A 15,807-nucleotide genomic window follows, 5' to 3' on the forward strand; every position below is an offset into this window, starting at 1 on the left:
CAGCGCGGCTCTCCTGCCGGAGCAGCCCCTCAGAAGAAAACCCAGCCAAGCCAGGAGCATCCACCGCCCCCAACCCTCATCCAGCAGCCTGGCGTAGAGAAGCAGTTCGAACAACACACCAGGACTACTTTCTCGCCCCTAGCGGAAGCACACTACGTACCTGCGCGGGCGCATGCGCGGGACAGGTTCTGAGGGCGGAGCGCGAGGCACGCTGCGAGTTGTAGTCCTCTTGCGCGAGCTCCGCCCGCCGGGCCCCGCCTCCTCTGCTGTGCGCGTGGGGGGCGGCGCGCGGCGGGGCGGGCCCGGGCCGCGGCGGCGGCGGCGCCCGGAGTTAGTTGTTGCGCGCGGGCGCGGCGGTCTCAGCCGCGTCCCGGGAGCCGGTTCCTCTCCGGGCTCGGTGGCTGCGGGAGCCGACCCTGACGGAGCCTCCTCGGTGTAGCCGCTACCGCCGCCTCCCCGTCGCTGCCTGCCCGCGGGAGGCACCGTAGGGCTGGGGAGCCCGTGCCAGGTGAGGGGCCGGTCCGAGCCCGGCGGCGGGAGGGGGTGCCGGCCCCTCTGGCTGTGAGGGGAGGCCGGGGAGCGGCGGCAGCCTCGCGCCGGCTCGTGCGCTGCCCGCGCGGGCGGCTCGTGTTTCCTCCGCGAGGCCCCGGGCGGGGGCAGCGGGAAGGGGCCTCGGCGCGGCCCGCCGGGGGGCGAGGGGAGCGCGGCCGCCGCCTGCCCGTTCCTCCCGCGGGGGTCCCGCCGTGGCCTCGGCGGGCGGCGCCGCTTGTAGTTGCGCCCGGAGGGTCTGAGTGGCGCCGGCAGCCGCCCCGGGGCCCCCGCGGGGCCGTGCGGCGTTCTCGCCTCCAGCCGCGGCGCTGGGCCCCCTGGTCGCTGCCGACAGCCCCCGGGGCCTGCGGCGGCAAAGGGCGCTTTCTTCTGCCCACACCCCGGCTGGAAGTTTTGCGGCGTGATCTTGCGCTAAATATATTGTGCCGGAGCCTGCCAGGGAGCGCCGGGCGGCTGCGGAGCTGGCACCTTCTAGGAATTTGCCAACGATAAAGCCGCTGTAGGTGCCAGGTGAATGCTGTCCCTGTCGGGGCTCTGTCCTCACTCTGTTGTGTATTCCTGACATTAAAGACTTTACGTTTTAGCCTGTACTCGTGTAGCCACATTCCATCCTCCTTTCGGGCTTTCTGCGCTTCCTTTTTTCTTGAAGGACTTTTAGATGTGTCGGTCTGTTTGCCTGTTTTTGTTGCAAGTGTACTTGCGACTAGATTGGAAAAGCTGAGAATTTCATTGGGACAGTAAGTGAAAGGGTGTAAATACACTATGGTGGTTAGTTACTTATTAAGCAGCTGATATTTAGCATAGAATGACCAGACTGCTCTTAGGTGAGCGCAAGGAGGAGGAGGAGCGTTGCGTGATGGATATCTGACCTCAGACTTAACAGGGGTCCCTTCTCAAAGAACATAATTTCAATTTACTTAAGGTTCTTGCCATTTTATTTTGTAGAGCTTGGCTTTCATTCTTTAACCAGTTCATACGGGGCTCCAAAGTTATTCCCCTTACTTGTTGTGGCTTAAAGGCTGTCAGATGTCTGCTAAAACAATTTATTCTCAGATATTTGGGGGAAAAAATAATACACAAGATACATGGGCAGGAAGGAAAGAACACACAGTTGTTCTAGGAGCCAAAACTTTATGGAATTCCATTAATTAGGTTCTATAGTTAGAAAGTTTATTTAAACTTGTGTAAAACTGCAAGCTGAACAACTGCTTTTGTTGCAAATAAGATGCATTTAATTTTATGTGACTTTTGTTTGACTTACAACCTCATCTAGACAGTTTGATTCCAGTGGTGTAGCAGAGCAGGAAATACTTGTGGATACTTTATTTGGTCGTTTTTACTAGTTAGAGCTCTTAATCTAGATTCCCACTGGCTTAAAAGGTTTTGTCTGTAAAGCAGCTAAGATGATTTATCCAGACGAAGTATCTTCCTGGCAGAGCCACTGCTCCAGTGTGTTTTCAGGAAAACCTCATTTTGTTCTCTAAAATGTATGTATGCAAGAAGTGAATTACCACTTTTTCCATGAGTAACTTTCCATGATTAATCTTATGTGTTCATTCCACGATGGATTTACCTTATTGTTAAGATATTTTGCATAGATAACTCAATTTACAGACTTCCTAAATGACGTTCTTGTATTGTTCTGTTTGGCTCTCCTGCCTCTTCTTCACCTGAACAGCAGAGATGGGTTGGGTGTGATTCCTGAGCCTGGGCAGGAGGGACCAGCTGCTGAGTGAGGAGCCAGCAGGCACTTTCCCTCAGCTGCACAGTGTGGAAATGAGCAATTGATAAGAAAGCGAGCTTCACTCATGGATGCAATGCTTGCATTTCCATCTCTTTCAGAGCATACATTAACCATGTAAATAAATATAGTTATTTAGAAAAAACAGCACTCCCTGTGTATCAGCAAGTCTTGTGGTTGCTCGAGTGAAAGAGAGAGCAAAGAGGCAAAATACCGTTCCAGCTTCTTAGGTAATTTGTGTTTCTGACTTTTCAGCTCTTTAGAAAATCTATTTGGCTAAATGGCTTCTGAATGTTTTCTTGCCTAAACAGGATAGTACAATGATAATATAACTATTTTAAGTTATTGATTAGAATCATAGACATTCGTAATCACTGTTAACCTTCTATATTGTGCTAGGAAAAATATGTATGTGAAAAGCTTACTGTAAGTTAACAAGTTGTAACGTGTTTTTTCTACCTTGGTTGTGAATTTGTATTCCTATGTCTCTACTTTCCTTTTCTTTTTTTCTCTTTAGTCTTTGCTCTTAGGTTTCCCTTTTTCCTAGAGCTGCCCCTCATCCCAGTTTAGAATTAGAACCTCCCATCCCTGCTGGTTGCCCGTATTTTCTTTCCCCTTTTCTCTGAAGGGATATGCAGCTTTTCTCCTTGTCACTGCATTTCTTGTTCTGGTTGCTTTTTAATGGGGTTTGATTTCAGATGGGGTTAACTCACAGACTCCTTTCTCTTTTTTTGTGTGTATTTGGCTGTTAGACCCTCCTTTCCCCAGTCCTTGAAAAAAGAGCCCAAAAGGTCTAAACTGGGAATTTTTAGGTACAGAGCAGAGATGAGGTCCATCTCCTGCCAGCTGCCACAGTGTTCCCACTTCCTGTGCTGCTGCAGCTCCCAAGGAATCCTGCTGAGCTGCTCCCTCCTGTGTAGTCAGTGTGTCATAGCTGACAATCGGGTGTGGGCAGAATATCAAAATGCAAATGACATGGGTATAATGTGGAGATAGTGTTGGACTCATGGAAAGCGCTGGTAATGTGGACATTGTGACTACTTGTGACATGAAAAGAGATAGTGGAGAAAACACCTGACACAGGGAAAATAGAACTTTATCTTTCTGCTCTCAAAAACATCTGGAGTTACCATGTATTAACTACTTATAATATAAAAATCATAATCTGTAAAACATGTTTTGGTTTGTTAGTTCAAGCAAAGCTCAAAGAAATAATGTTGAGTTGTTTGCAAGCCATATATAGTGTTTACTGCCTGTTAGTGGCAGCCAAAAATCACCAGTGAGGCAAAATCCACTCTATATGTATGTAAAATAACATGGATTTTGGAGGAGGAGATGTGTGGCCACAGTCCAGAGCCAAGGGAGAGAGGCTTTGGACTCTCCAGAAAGGATTGCTGGAGCATGGTGCCACTTTCTGTGTTTGCATTACCTTTGACAGGCTGATACAGAGACCTTGTCTGTAGAGTTTTTATCGGTATTACCAGTTTTCCCAGCCCTCTGTGCTTCCACATATGACCGCTGTTTAAGGACTAAGCATTACACTGGGACTTGCATTGGCCTAAGGCCGAAATACTTTCATTGTTTCATATATATCAGCACAATAATGTAGAATTTCCATTACCATACAGTTTTAAATTTAGAGTGGAAAAATACAGATTGCAAACTGGAATAAGACTTGCTAGTTGACTTTCACTATTTTAAAGTCGAGTGAAATAGAACAAGTAAACAGTATACACTGAGAAGAATGAGAGCGCTTTAGTATTTCTGAAGTGCTAGTGACAAGGATAAATGACTTGTTTTTACTTGGTAACAATTCTAATTAGTTGTCCAATATTTGAGCTGCCATTTCAATAAATTGTGGTTTAGTATCATAGGCTGTGTGTTTCCTTTGGGGTTTTTAAATCATAAGCAGAAATTATCAACCATGTAAGAAATTTTCAGTTCTTCTTTTTTCCGAAGATAGATAAGTGGCTGAGTCACTAAAGCAATTTCTTTCCCCATATCTCTTTAAGTGCACTGAGGATTTGAGATTGCCTGATTGTTGAGGAAAACTACACAGTGGGTGTAGCTCTGAGGTCACTTTAGTTAAATCCTGTGGGACCCCATTGGCTATTACAAAAGTTACCATGCTAGCTTTTCAAACACTTTGGTACAAACCAGCTTCACCAAAAATGTTTTGGGGTTTGACTGTTCAGATGACACCAAGAACAACAGAATTTCAGAACCCTTCTGAAGCCTAGTTCACCATTTATGTCCTCCCTATAATCATGTATTGCTGTGCAGGATCTGCGTGAAATCAGTTTTAAAGCACACTACTTAGAGAAGTATTTTGTAATCCATCTGTAACTGATTTTTTTTGAACTGTTTGATTCTGGGGAAAATTGCAATCCTGAGTTTTTGTGTAAGTACTTGGAAAAATCTCAAGTAGTAGATCCCTTCTGAGGCTCACTACTCATGCCTCTTGTGTGTGGGCCTGGCCTTAACTGAGATGCTTTTAACAAATTGTAGTAGCAGTAACAGATTACAATTCTGTTTATTGACCATCTGCACTTTGATCACCCAATAGTTATGTTTACATTTAAAAGATATGTAAATATGGGGTATAAAAACTATTTAACAGCATTCATTTGCTATCTGTACCACCAAATGCCTTCAGAATTAATGGTTCTTCCTGTTTGGGAGTTTTTCTCTTAGTTGCCAGCTTTTAGAGCAGGGAATGTTTAATTTCCACATAAAATGAAATGCTCAACATGGGGAAAAATTATTTTAACATTTTAAAGTGCAAAAACTTATGTTATCTGTGAAATGTGTTTTTAAATCCTTCCATTTATAGTCTTTACCCCACATTTCACTTAAGAGTAAGTAAAAAAACCTTACATGCACTTAAACACAAATGGTGAAAAATGCACAACCATTGTATTGCAGTCACTCTTGACTACAGGAGACATTCTTAGCAAAGTTTTTGAAATCACAGTAAACAAATAGATAAAAATCATGCCAGGCTAAACATTTTACACTTCTAGCAATACTTGTTTTAGTAACATCTTGTCTGAGACACCAGTTCAGTGTGGTGCTAAAAAGATAGATCACTTACTTCATAAAGTTAGTGCTGTTTCAGAAAACATTGCTACTATACAAAATTTGCCAAACACAACCTTATTGGTGTTAGGCAGATTTGGGTTATTATATTATTTGATAAAGGTTCTATAGAACCTGTATTTTTTTTTTTTAAACGTTAAATAAGTGTGAATCTCAATCTTAAAATGTTCTTTCTTGGATAGAAGGCTGTATTTATATAGGCCTCTCTATAAAGCTCATCAAAGGAGGAAGACAGCATATAATACAGAAGATGTAAATTCTGCGTGTGTATACTTACACCCAGTCTTCCAGCACTGAGGCTCTTACTGTCAGAAGAACCTTCATTTAAATGTACGCTATAAACACAAACAAATATAGACATCCTTCTGAACTGACTTAATGTATATTCCATCTTACTATAAGTCTCTACATATCACAGATGCACTTGCTGTTGTCTCAGCTGCCAAATAGCCTTTTAGTGAGTATCATTGTTTTGCTTTTATACTTACTGATGTCCTTTCTGTGGGCTTTTTCAATGTGGCAAGAGGAAGGAAGAGCAGTTTAAAAAAGCAAAAATAATGTAATCTCCTCACAAAATTTGCCAGTACATTTAAAAACATGCATGTCTGACAGTAATGGAGACACTTAAAAATCCTATAGCCCGTGAGTTGAAAAGGTCCTTGTGTAACTATTAGTCTTTTATCACCTTTTTTCCTCAGGCACGTTTTGCCTTTCTCTGTATATGGTGTTAGCCCCTAGTAGCCTTCTGCAGAGTAATCCCTGAGCCTGTTTGGAACAATATTAAAATGACCGATTCTCTCTGTAAAGTCTAAGAATTACATCAATGTTGCATTAATAAACTTTGAAGATTAATGCAAATGTATACAAACTCAGGGAAAATAAATATTAGTATAGAAGTTTTCCATGGAGGAGTAAGTCATGTTGTGTAATTGGTTTTCCATTTGCTTTAAGCCTTACTAGTTGTCTTTCTCTGCCTCCCACATCTAGATTGGGTATTTTTCCTCAAAAACAGGTTGCACAATATTCTCCAGTCTCAGACTTTGACTGGATCTGTACGGTTAAGGAGTGTGACTCCTACTGTTTGGAATCATCCTTGGAGAAGGTAGTTTATTTAATGACTTTTGTACTATAAACTGTAGACATTCTTGGTTTGTAGAAGAAGAGAGATAGCTTATAGTAAAGATGTAGAGAATGTGTGACACATGAAAACTCTCAATATGATCCGTTACATATGCTTTGATTGTGAAAGGATTTGCAGTTTGTTGTAGTCAGTGGAACAACTCACTGAACTTGGTGTTGAATATACATCCAAGGCATAAACATTGACTATATTAGAGCTTTATATCTGTAAAACTGTGTTTTGATAAGGCAAGTTTTTTTCTCGAAGTTTGGTTGTTTAAAGAGCTGCAGTACCAGATTATTGGCAAGTAAGTCTCAAACCTGCATTCCTGCTAATGAAGCTGTCAGTAATGTATGTTTCCATTGTAGCAACAAAATGTAAAAAATATTATGGCAGGGCTTCTTAAAAATATCTTTAAAGGTCACTATCTCTGGCTAGAAAAGACCACTTGGGAAGTGCAGAAAAAAAAAGCATGTTAGCACAAAGCTTGCTGAAGCTTGAAATGCTCCTGTGCAAATGAATTTTGCCTGATATTTCTTGAGCATCAAAGACTGTATCCTGTTAGATAAAATGTCAGTACAAGCAGAGCTTCACGTACATTTTATTTACCCTGCAATCTGGATTGGTTCTGGCTGCAGTATCATAATTGTCATCTTGCTTCATGAACCTTTTGGCTGGTGGGATGTTGGTTCATGGGTCATTACAAGTTAACCCGCTTATCTTCTTAGAGTGGGAGCGAGTGTCTTCCAAAGGTGACTCTTTCAGGAGAGTTGTTCAGAAACTGGTGCATCAGAAAACATGTTGCACTCTGGTATATAAAGTACCTGTTTTTAGCAGTTGGCAGAGATACTGTTAGTAACAGTTGCCATGAAAAACCTCTTGCAACAGCTTTTCAGGTTTAAGGTGAGATTATGAAGCGGTTGGACCGAGATTCCTCAGCTGCACTGGAGCTTTACTCATGGTGAGTTCTCCTGTGTTCAGTGTAATTATCTCTGTTATTCTGCTTGTTAGAGTGTGAGAAGTGTTTGTTTTGCTTGTTTGTGCAGTTGCTTTCAAAGAGAGAAGCTGAATCAGGTTCCTTTCTGATTGGTATTGCCACTCAGCATCAGTATGGCATTCAGTAAATTCATTCTTTAAATACGGTATTGCAAATCGTACTAGATTGCATAATATTGTAAATAGCAAGTAGTGGTACATTAAAGACAAAAAATAAAAACAAACCCAGTTCTCCACTGCCTTATTTTTTCTTAACCAGCCTGTAATTTTTCTTTGTAGTGCATAATGGTGATAACATTGCAAGCTTTTCTCATTCTGTCCTTTGCAGATTGACTTCATTGCTTATGGTTGTACATTATCTTTGTTTATCAGTGTAAATCAACAGAGCTGTTCCTGAACAATGGAGATAGCAATGGACAGATCTTTTGAAGCCAAATTTGGAGACTGAGAAACTGTGTTGTATAGAAACATGTTGAAAAAGATAACCAGTGCGGGTTATCAGGGAGCTCTATTCAACCCCCTGCAGAGGACATTATGGAAAACGCTGTGTAATAGTATGTTCTAAAACATTCCTATGCAGCTGCCAGGGTACTTGATGGAAGGTTCATGCATACACTAATAATTCATATGGAAAATAACAGTAAACAGATGAAATACCAAAACAACAGCATTTAAATATAAATAGGAATTAGATTTCTTAATATTTCAAATGTTACATAATTGTTGGGTTTTTTTCCTTTTTTTCTTCTTTTTTCTTCTTTTTCTTTTTTTTTTCCCCTAGAGTTGAGCACCTGCAATTCTTTGCATATGAAGTCACAGTGTGCCTACACATGACAGTGTCATTTAAGAACAGAAAATATGCAGAGAGCAAAAGGGATATGATTCTTGAAATTAATTGAGTGGTACCTGAAAAATCAGAAATCTATCCTTTATTGTAAGGAAAAAAATTGAAATAGAAGTCTTCTTTATTTTTTCTGTGAATTAAAAGTCTTCACTTTTCCCTATTAAGATAACTGTTTTTCTAAATGCTGCTTTGTCAGTTGGTGCAGCCCTAACATCTCTGCACTGTTTTACAGGAGCTGTGATAATCATTCACTTTTGAAAAAGCTGTACGTAGTGTGAAAATATAGGGAACGTAATATCTTCTGCATCTCTAAGATACGTTAGAATAAACGTTTTTCAAAGTTTTTTTTGCATATTTTTCAGATGAGCAACTCCCTTGAGCTTTGTCCCTTTAATACTTAACATTTATGTTTTTAAAGTTCTGAGCACAACCTCACGTTTTTATTTTGGCTTTGATAAAGTGTTTACTGTTTGTAGCCCTGTAAAACCTGAGAGGTTTTCCTGTCTCCTAGCTCTGTAAGACCTGTAGTCCCCCATAGGTCATTTGGGAGGCTTAAATGAGCAGTATTCGAGTAGAAAATATTTTTAGTACTTTTAGAATTCAAAATAATTGGAATTTGCTCTGTATAAAATTATAACTTCCTGAGAAAATATTGGCGCATACTGTGGAAGTTGTTACTTTTCAGAATTTTTGTTGAAATTACTCATGTTCACTGCATTTTTTTTTTCTTTCACTTCAAAGTTAGAGGCTAGTGGACAAAGCAAATTTGAGGCCGAAGGGCTTACTTTGGAATGTGGCAGAAAGGCAATACTTAGAAAAGAGAATATGCCCTCTGGGGAAAAAAAACCAGACCTTGAACTGCAGAAACAATTTTAGGAACTGTGGCTTATTTTGTTGTTTGGCTCTGCAAACTAGTCAGTTCTGGTACTTCCATGCACCAGCTTCTGCTAATTCATGTCTTACGTGTATTCATATAGTTATATAGAAAACAGTTATTAAAAGATCCATTTTGGTATTTGTGAAAGGTAAGGTCTCTAATTGCTGTTGATAATTGAAGAGGACTGTTTGATCATAAATATCTTTGTCTATGTTTTTGGATTGATGTGATTGGTCTACTCTACGGTGCTCTGAAATCCACAGGTTAAGAAAAGATATCTCAATGTCAACTTTTTAGTATTATTGGGAAGAAGTATATTCTGTAAACTTTCATTCAAAGATGAGACATTTTTAATTTATTTTTTTTTTTATTCTGAGAACTATGTGTCTGAGCTCAAATTTGTCTGGACATGTATATGCATATCTTACAGACATATTTGAATTGAAGTGGTTGTTAATGCTGTTTTATGAAGAAGTGTTAAATCTCCAGTTATATTGACATTTCAGGAAGAGTTCAATTTTATCTGCAGAGTACTGTAGTAGAAGGTAATGGTGATTTAAAAACTCCACCATCCAGAGAGCATGACTGAAGTTCCCATCTCTTTCTAGAAATTGGGTCTGACTTTGGTTTGCAAATTTTTTTTTTCCTTTGAAGTACTGGTTGATAAAATATTTAACGAATGTCCTAGTTGTCTGTGTGTTGGAAGCAGATAGGCAGTAGAGTGAAATGGCTTTTTCAGTCATCTCCAATCAAAAGCTCCAAATCCATAATTCACTGATTTAACAAATAAGACAACTAAAAAATTGCCTGAAGTCACTTATTTCAGAGTTCAAAAGAGGACCCAGAACACTCATAGTCTTACTCACTTTGCTAACCCAATGTTTTGAAAACAGCTATGGTAAATATTTATTTAGTTGCCATAATACACCATGGATATCTCTTGACCTCAGCAATTAGACTGATTTAGGCTACTGCTTCTAAGAGCTTTAAGTCTTCAGCTCAAATGGTAGAGATTGATGGCATTATATCACAAAGTATATTTCTAGAGGCTTATCCTCGCACTGTTGTATTTTGTTCTTGTAACTCTGTGTTGTCATCTTTCTTGTATAACTTGCTGTCAAAACACATGCCAGGTCACGTGTTATGGTCTGTTCAGAGCAACTGTAGGTTTTGCTAGTTAAATATTTCTCTCTGTGAGCTGGAAGAGCTAAACTGCATATCAGAAGCTTGCAGTCAGACCTTCTGATGAGTATTTACTTTCCTCATGGCTGAATACTTGAAGTTAGCATGTGCTTTGGGAGTAATGTTTGGGCTTACTTTCTGTATTGTTCAACAGCTGGAAAAACTTGGAAACTTGTATGATGGTTAGGTCATTGCTTAGTTTTCAGGTTGTTTTAGTCAGAAATTTCAATTTTAAGATAGGAGAACACCTAGAGTAAAAACATTTTTGCCTTTAATCTCCTAGTCATAGACTGAATAAACACTTTAAAAGTAAAGAAGGCTCATTTTTGCAAGTTTCGTCACTGACCTGAAGATCACTTTTTCCATCACTTGTGACGAGGGATCAAACAGGCCGTCTGCAGAACAGCAAAAAGCATTCAAGTCTTTTGGTATTGTCCAGGTCACAACTAAAGCTTGATAAGATGAGAATGACTGCAGACTGGCAGGCATCTATATTTTTTTTTTAAAACTCTTCTGTAAAATAGACTGTAATCTAAACTAAGGCATAGTGTTCTCAATAGAATATTGCCAACTTGACAGTGCAAACGTTCATACTCATGGACCTGGATCAGCTGGCAACAGCAGCCAAAAAGACAAAGTAGAAACACCATTAAGTTGTCTGAAACGTTTAGTAGCAATGATCTGCATTAAAATAACTTGGTAAAAGGGATTGATGCTTTTTGACTTTTTTTGCATACCAGTTTTCATATGTGCACCACAGTTTTATCCTGTAGCAGGAAAATGAGGCTCTTACTGCACTGGGGTTTTCAAGCAGGCTGATCTGGCTAATACTTTATTGCAGAGATTTATTTCTTAATCTGTACTGGGAATTTTGAAGTACTGGCTGATTTTTAGCAGACTGATTTAGTTTTTGTTTGATTTAAGAATGTACAGAATAGGACTGCTGTAATTAGAGCTTGGTGGTGGCTTTTTTGGCAAGTCCTGAATTATTTGTGCAGTTGTATTGTACTGAGAGAACACGATGCATTTTGAGGGAGGAGAAATCAGAACAATGTGCTGATTTTTCTTGCGTGGGCTAATATGACTCATTCAGAATGAACTCTTTCAAGAGTTTTTTAAGGAAAAACTGACAGGCTAACCTTAGGTTTCAGATCAATTTAAATTGTCTAGCAAGCTGTAGGTCTCCCTTCAGTCCACAAGGCCCTAGCAATTCTCCATGGTTTTGGGTCAGCAGTTTACAAACACTGCCTGGACTGGTGATCTTTGAAATCAATCTTTGAGTCTTCCTGATGCTGCCTTTGAAGGGTAAAGTAAAAATGGCTGTCAGGCCTCAGGACTGGATTAAAAAAATTCTAAAACTTAAAACATACTGAAGACAAAACATTGATTAAAAACACTTGGAAAGTTTCTCTACTCTTTGAATGAGGAAATTTTGGTCCTGAAATTTTCTGGAGGTATGTTGCAAGGTACTGAACATGAATGTTTTGGTAATGTGATGATATTGCATAAATATATTGAAGGCATTTTGCCTATCTTAAAAATTGAAGCTATTATGTGAAGCAGTCTGCTGGCTGACTAGTTGCATGTTAAAACTTACATTTTGTGTATTCAGAGATACTTCACTGCTTTTATTCTATGAATGTGTAACATGGATTAATTTGTATACAATTCTTCCTAGTTAGTGAGAAGTCAGCGGTTTCAAAGATTTGATTTCAATGAAATAGCAGTTATACATGCCACATGGTCTGTTCCTTTTGTTGAAAATATTTGTTTAAAGCTGAACTGCGGTGTTTTCCTCACATGTAGTTTCTTACCTGTGTTAGTAAACATGCTTTCTGTTGTTGCTTCAAACACCTGTGACAGCTGGCTTATTGTTCTCAGGCTGTGCCAAGTTGTGATTCATGTCAAATAACTTTTTCCAAAAATAATTGTTTTGGGAAGAGTTTCTCGCATCCTTCAGTTTGGCAGTGTATTGGGTATTGCTGTGATGGGTTCATATCTTTCTGGTTTCTTTCAACACAGCATTGCGTGTGCTCTCTAAAATATCTATTAAATGTGAGTGTTCTTGGCTGTAGGATTCACCCGATTCTATGTGAAAATTTGCTATGCTGTGGAAATCTTAGTCCTGCTTATGTGTGCTGAAAAACTGATGGAACCGGTTACCAAATTTGATAATGTTGGCATTTACTATGGACAAATCAACTGGGAGAAATCCACTGATGCTTTCAGGTCCAGGAGGCATGTAGGGTGCCTCCCTTAAAACTCAAGCTGTACACAAGAATAAGAACAGCTGTTTGATATGTCACAGCAGTCTGGGAACTGGCCATACAAGGAGCACTCTCCTTACAAAGATAGGTCTGTCTTATTCATATGGTGCATGTGTGTTAAAGTTCATGGGGCTCTTTGTCTAGATGTTAGGTACGTGTGCATTTAGTCTATGAGGTGTTTGAAAGCTTCTCGAGATATTATTAGAATGGTAGAAAGGAAGTGGAAAAGAGGGAAAACAGACTTTCTGAATATTTCGGTGGTTCTTTGCCAAATCACATCTTGGGATTCATTTCTATTTTAAATACCACAGTGGCTGCCAAAGCTGGCAAACTGTGATTCTGTTTGGAAGGGGGAGGAGACTTCATTACTTTTTTGCAGAGGAGGGACATCACTTCATTTTCCTGTTGCTTTGTTTGCCTTTTGGAGTGAACAAAGAAATTCCTGGGGAGAAAAGCAGAAAAAGCCATTTTTCAAAGGTTTTCCAGAAATTTTACAAAACAATGGGTTTGATTTACACTTTCAATGTGGTTTCCTGTCTTCTCTCACGTCATTTGCATACCTCTAAAAATAGTTTGGTTTAGCTTTATTTTATAGGAATGTATCCTTTCCTCAGCTAGTACTGGTCAGGGTATTTGTTTCCTTGATCGTTTCCAAGTGCATATAAGCAAGAAGTGATCAAATGTAATCACCAAACATTTGACCAGATTTGCAAAAAGGAAATACGATTAGAATTACCAGAAAAACCCTAGGCTGCACATAGAGTAATATGTATGCTTAAATAACTAAAAGCCTACAGTTTAGGAAGATAAGATGGCTGAAGAGGGAAGAAAAAAAACCCCACACATGACTGCGAGCCAAACAATATCTGGGTTTTCTTCCTGCCTTTGTCATGCCTTACTTGTAGCCTTGGAAACTGAGACAAAGAGTTAAAGAAACTTGCTCATTCTTAACAGGGAGATAAGATACAGCGTACAGCTTAAGTCTTATTTATTCCTCTGCAAAGTGCTGTAAGTGAAGTGTGTTACTTTTTTTTAAATAGTATAGCCTACATGATGAATTTGCTTATTTAGGACTTGAGGCAGTGAACCCACATTTAGCTGTTTCACTGTGCCTAGCTGTGAGGCTGATCTGTTGTTTTAATCTGTCAGTCTTTAAACTATTCTATCAGGAGGGTGTTGGGTGTTTAGGTCAAACTAGGCAGTTCTCGAACTTTCAGCAGGATGCAAAGTATTTCCAGTACATAAGCACGCTGACAAGTCAGAGTACAGAGGAGATGGTTGGATGTATGCTTTTCAAACAAGCTGTTGTTTTTCTCAAGGAGTATAAATCACAAACTTGTGTTCAAGATCAAAACAATTAGAAAGTATTCTTGGCAAATTGATCAACTGTGAAATAGTTATGAACTCTTATTTTTTAATCTGAAGGTGATACTTACACGTTTAGCTAAGTTCTGTATGTAGGGCTTTTGTTTTATAGGCTCTCTGCCTGTTGATGTGCTGTTTGTATTAATGCAGCTCATTTGTAGGCAATGCAGGCACTTTAAGAAATTGTAAGATTGTGGAGACGTTTAATGGCTAAGGATAAATTGCACAGCTGTGGACACTATTTATACTTTTGGATACAGGCAAGAGTCTGTATCATGAAATAAGCATGGCTTAATGTTGTGAGTTATTTTTCATGTTTTTTAACCATGATGAGGATTTGCCAGCTTTTAATTTTACAGATTAAAAAGTGTTAGTATGTCCATGTCCTAAGAAGGAAAAAGTCATGCATTACCCACTAAGAAAATAAGAAGAGAACACGGTGTATTTAAGAAAGGAGAGAGAAAATAGGTGGGCCGAAGTAAAATGTTTTAAAATATTAGTAATTAATAATATTTTAATTATTACAGTTGGTTAGTGTTCAGGGACTGTTTCTACCAGGCACAAGATCAGAGCATCCAGACACATAGGAAGTCAAGGAAGGGAGCCAGGAGACCTGCGTGGTTAAACAGGGAACTGCTGGGTAAGCTCAAGTGGAAGAGGAGAGTTTCTAGATCATGGAAGGAGGGGCTGGCCACTTGGGGAGAAGATAAGGCTGTTGTCAGAGGGTGTAGGGAGGCAAGTAGGAAAGCTAAGGCCTCCTTCGAATTAAACCTGGCGAGAGGGGTCAAGGACAACAAGGAGAGCTTTTTCTAATACGTGGCATCTCCCTTATGAGGAAAGGCTGAGGGAGCTGGGTCTCTTTAGCTTGGAGAAGAGGAGACTGAGGAGTGACCTCATTAATGTTTACAGAGATATAAAGAGTGAGTGTCATGAGGATGGAGCCAGGCTCTTCTCGGTGACAGCCAATGATAGGACAAGGGGTAATGGGTTCTAACTGGACCGCAAGAGGTTCCACTTAAATTTGAGAAGAAACTTCTTCTCAGTGAGGGTGACAGACAGTGGCCCAGGCTGCCCAGGGAGGTTGTGGAGTCTCCTACTCTGGAGACATTCAAAACCCGCCCGGATGCCTTCCTGTGTAACCTCATCTGGGTGTTCCTGCTCCAGTGGGGGAATTGGACTGGATGAGCTTTTGAGGTCCCTTCCAATCCCTGACATTCTGTGAATCCTAGAAACTCTGCACAAGATTTCTAGGATGAGAGGAGCAGTTCTTAAATATGATCAGAAACAGCCAGGACTTGACAGAAGATGAAGCAAACAGTGTAACACATGTAATGAGTTACTTTACAGGTTAAGGATCTGAAACCTCTGCAAAGCATAGACCCCCTCCAGAAGAAAGAAATGTCCAAGCCCGCAACTTTTTGTAAAAGATTAATTTAAAGCAATTTCCAACTTTCTAAACTACGTAAGGAAAATAATTTTCATAATTCTCTCTTCACCAAAGGACCCAGAAAGGGAGTAAGTTGTTTGGTTTTTGTAGACATGTTAATGATGGGAATCTTCTAGAAGTCAACTTTAAAGGACAAAAGGACAAACACTATTATAGGATGTGTAAAATGGAAATCAGGCACTGAGACAGAAACAGAATTGCTTCAAAGATGAGAGGCCTGGATAAATTAAGAACTACTAGATACCATCTTAGAAATACTGGAATCTAATATCTCTGGCAATTACTTTGAAAAAAGTTCTCCAAGAGAAACCATAGGAAAT

General features: G+C 40.0%; 2 protein-coding genes across 4 annotated transcripts in view; one reads left to right on the forward strand and one right to left on the reverse strand.

Annotated features, from left to right (window-relative positions):
• Positions 1-296, reverse strand: part of HMG20A (high mobility group 20A) — a 39,952-nt gene extending 39,656 nt beyond the window's left edge. Inside the window, exon 1 of one of the 2 annotated variants that reach the window (XM_080351034.1) lies at positions 161-296. The gene's annotated coding sequence lies outside the window, so the exon portion shown is untranslated. Of the gene's footprint in view, positions 1-119; positions 132-160 lie in introns of those variants that run through there. The other variant, XM_080351035.1, reaches the window with a different exon arrangement.
• A 73-nt stretch (positions 297-369) lies between these two features.
• The window catches only part of PEAK1 (pseudopodium enriched atypical kinase 1), a 102,857-nt gene continuing 87,419 nt past the window's right edge, over positions 370-15,807 (forward strand). For both annotated transcript variants that reach the window (XM_080351031.1, XM_080351030.1), the window contains exon 1: positions 370-508. The gene's annotated coding sequence lies outside the window, so the exon portion shown is untranslated. The remainder of the gene's footprint in view (positions 509-15,807) is intronic.

This window comes from Nesoenas mayeri (genome assembly GCF_963082525.1).
Source record: "Nesoenas mayeri genome assembly, chromosome: 11".
NCBI classification, from domain to species: Eukaryota; Metazoa; Chordata; class Aves; order Columbiformes; family Columbidae; genus Nesoenas; species Nesoenas mayeri.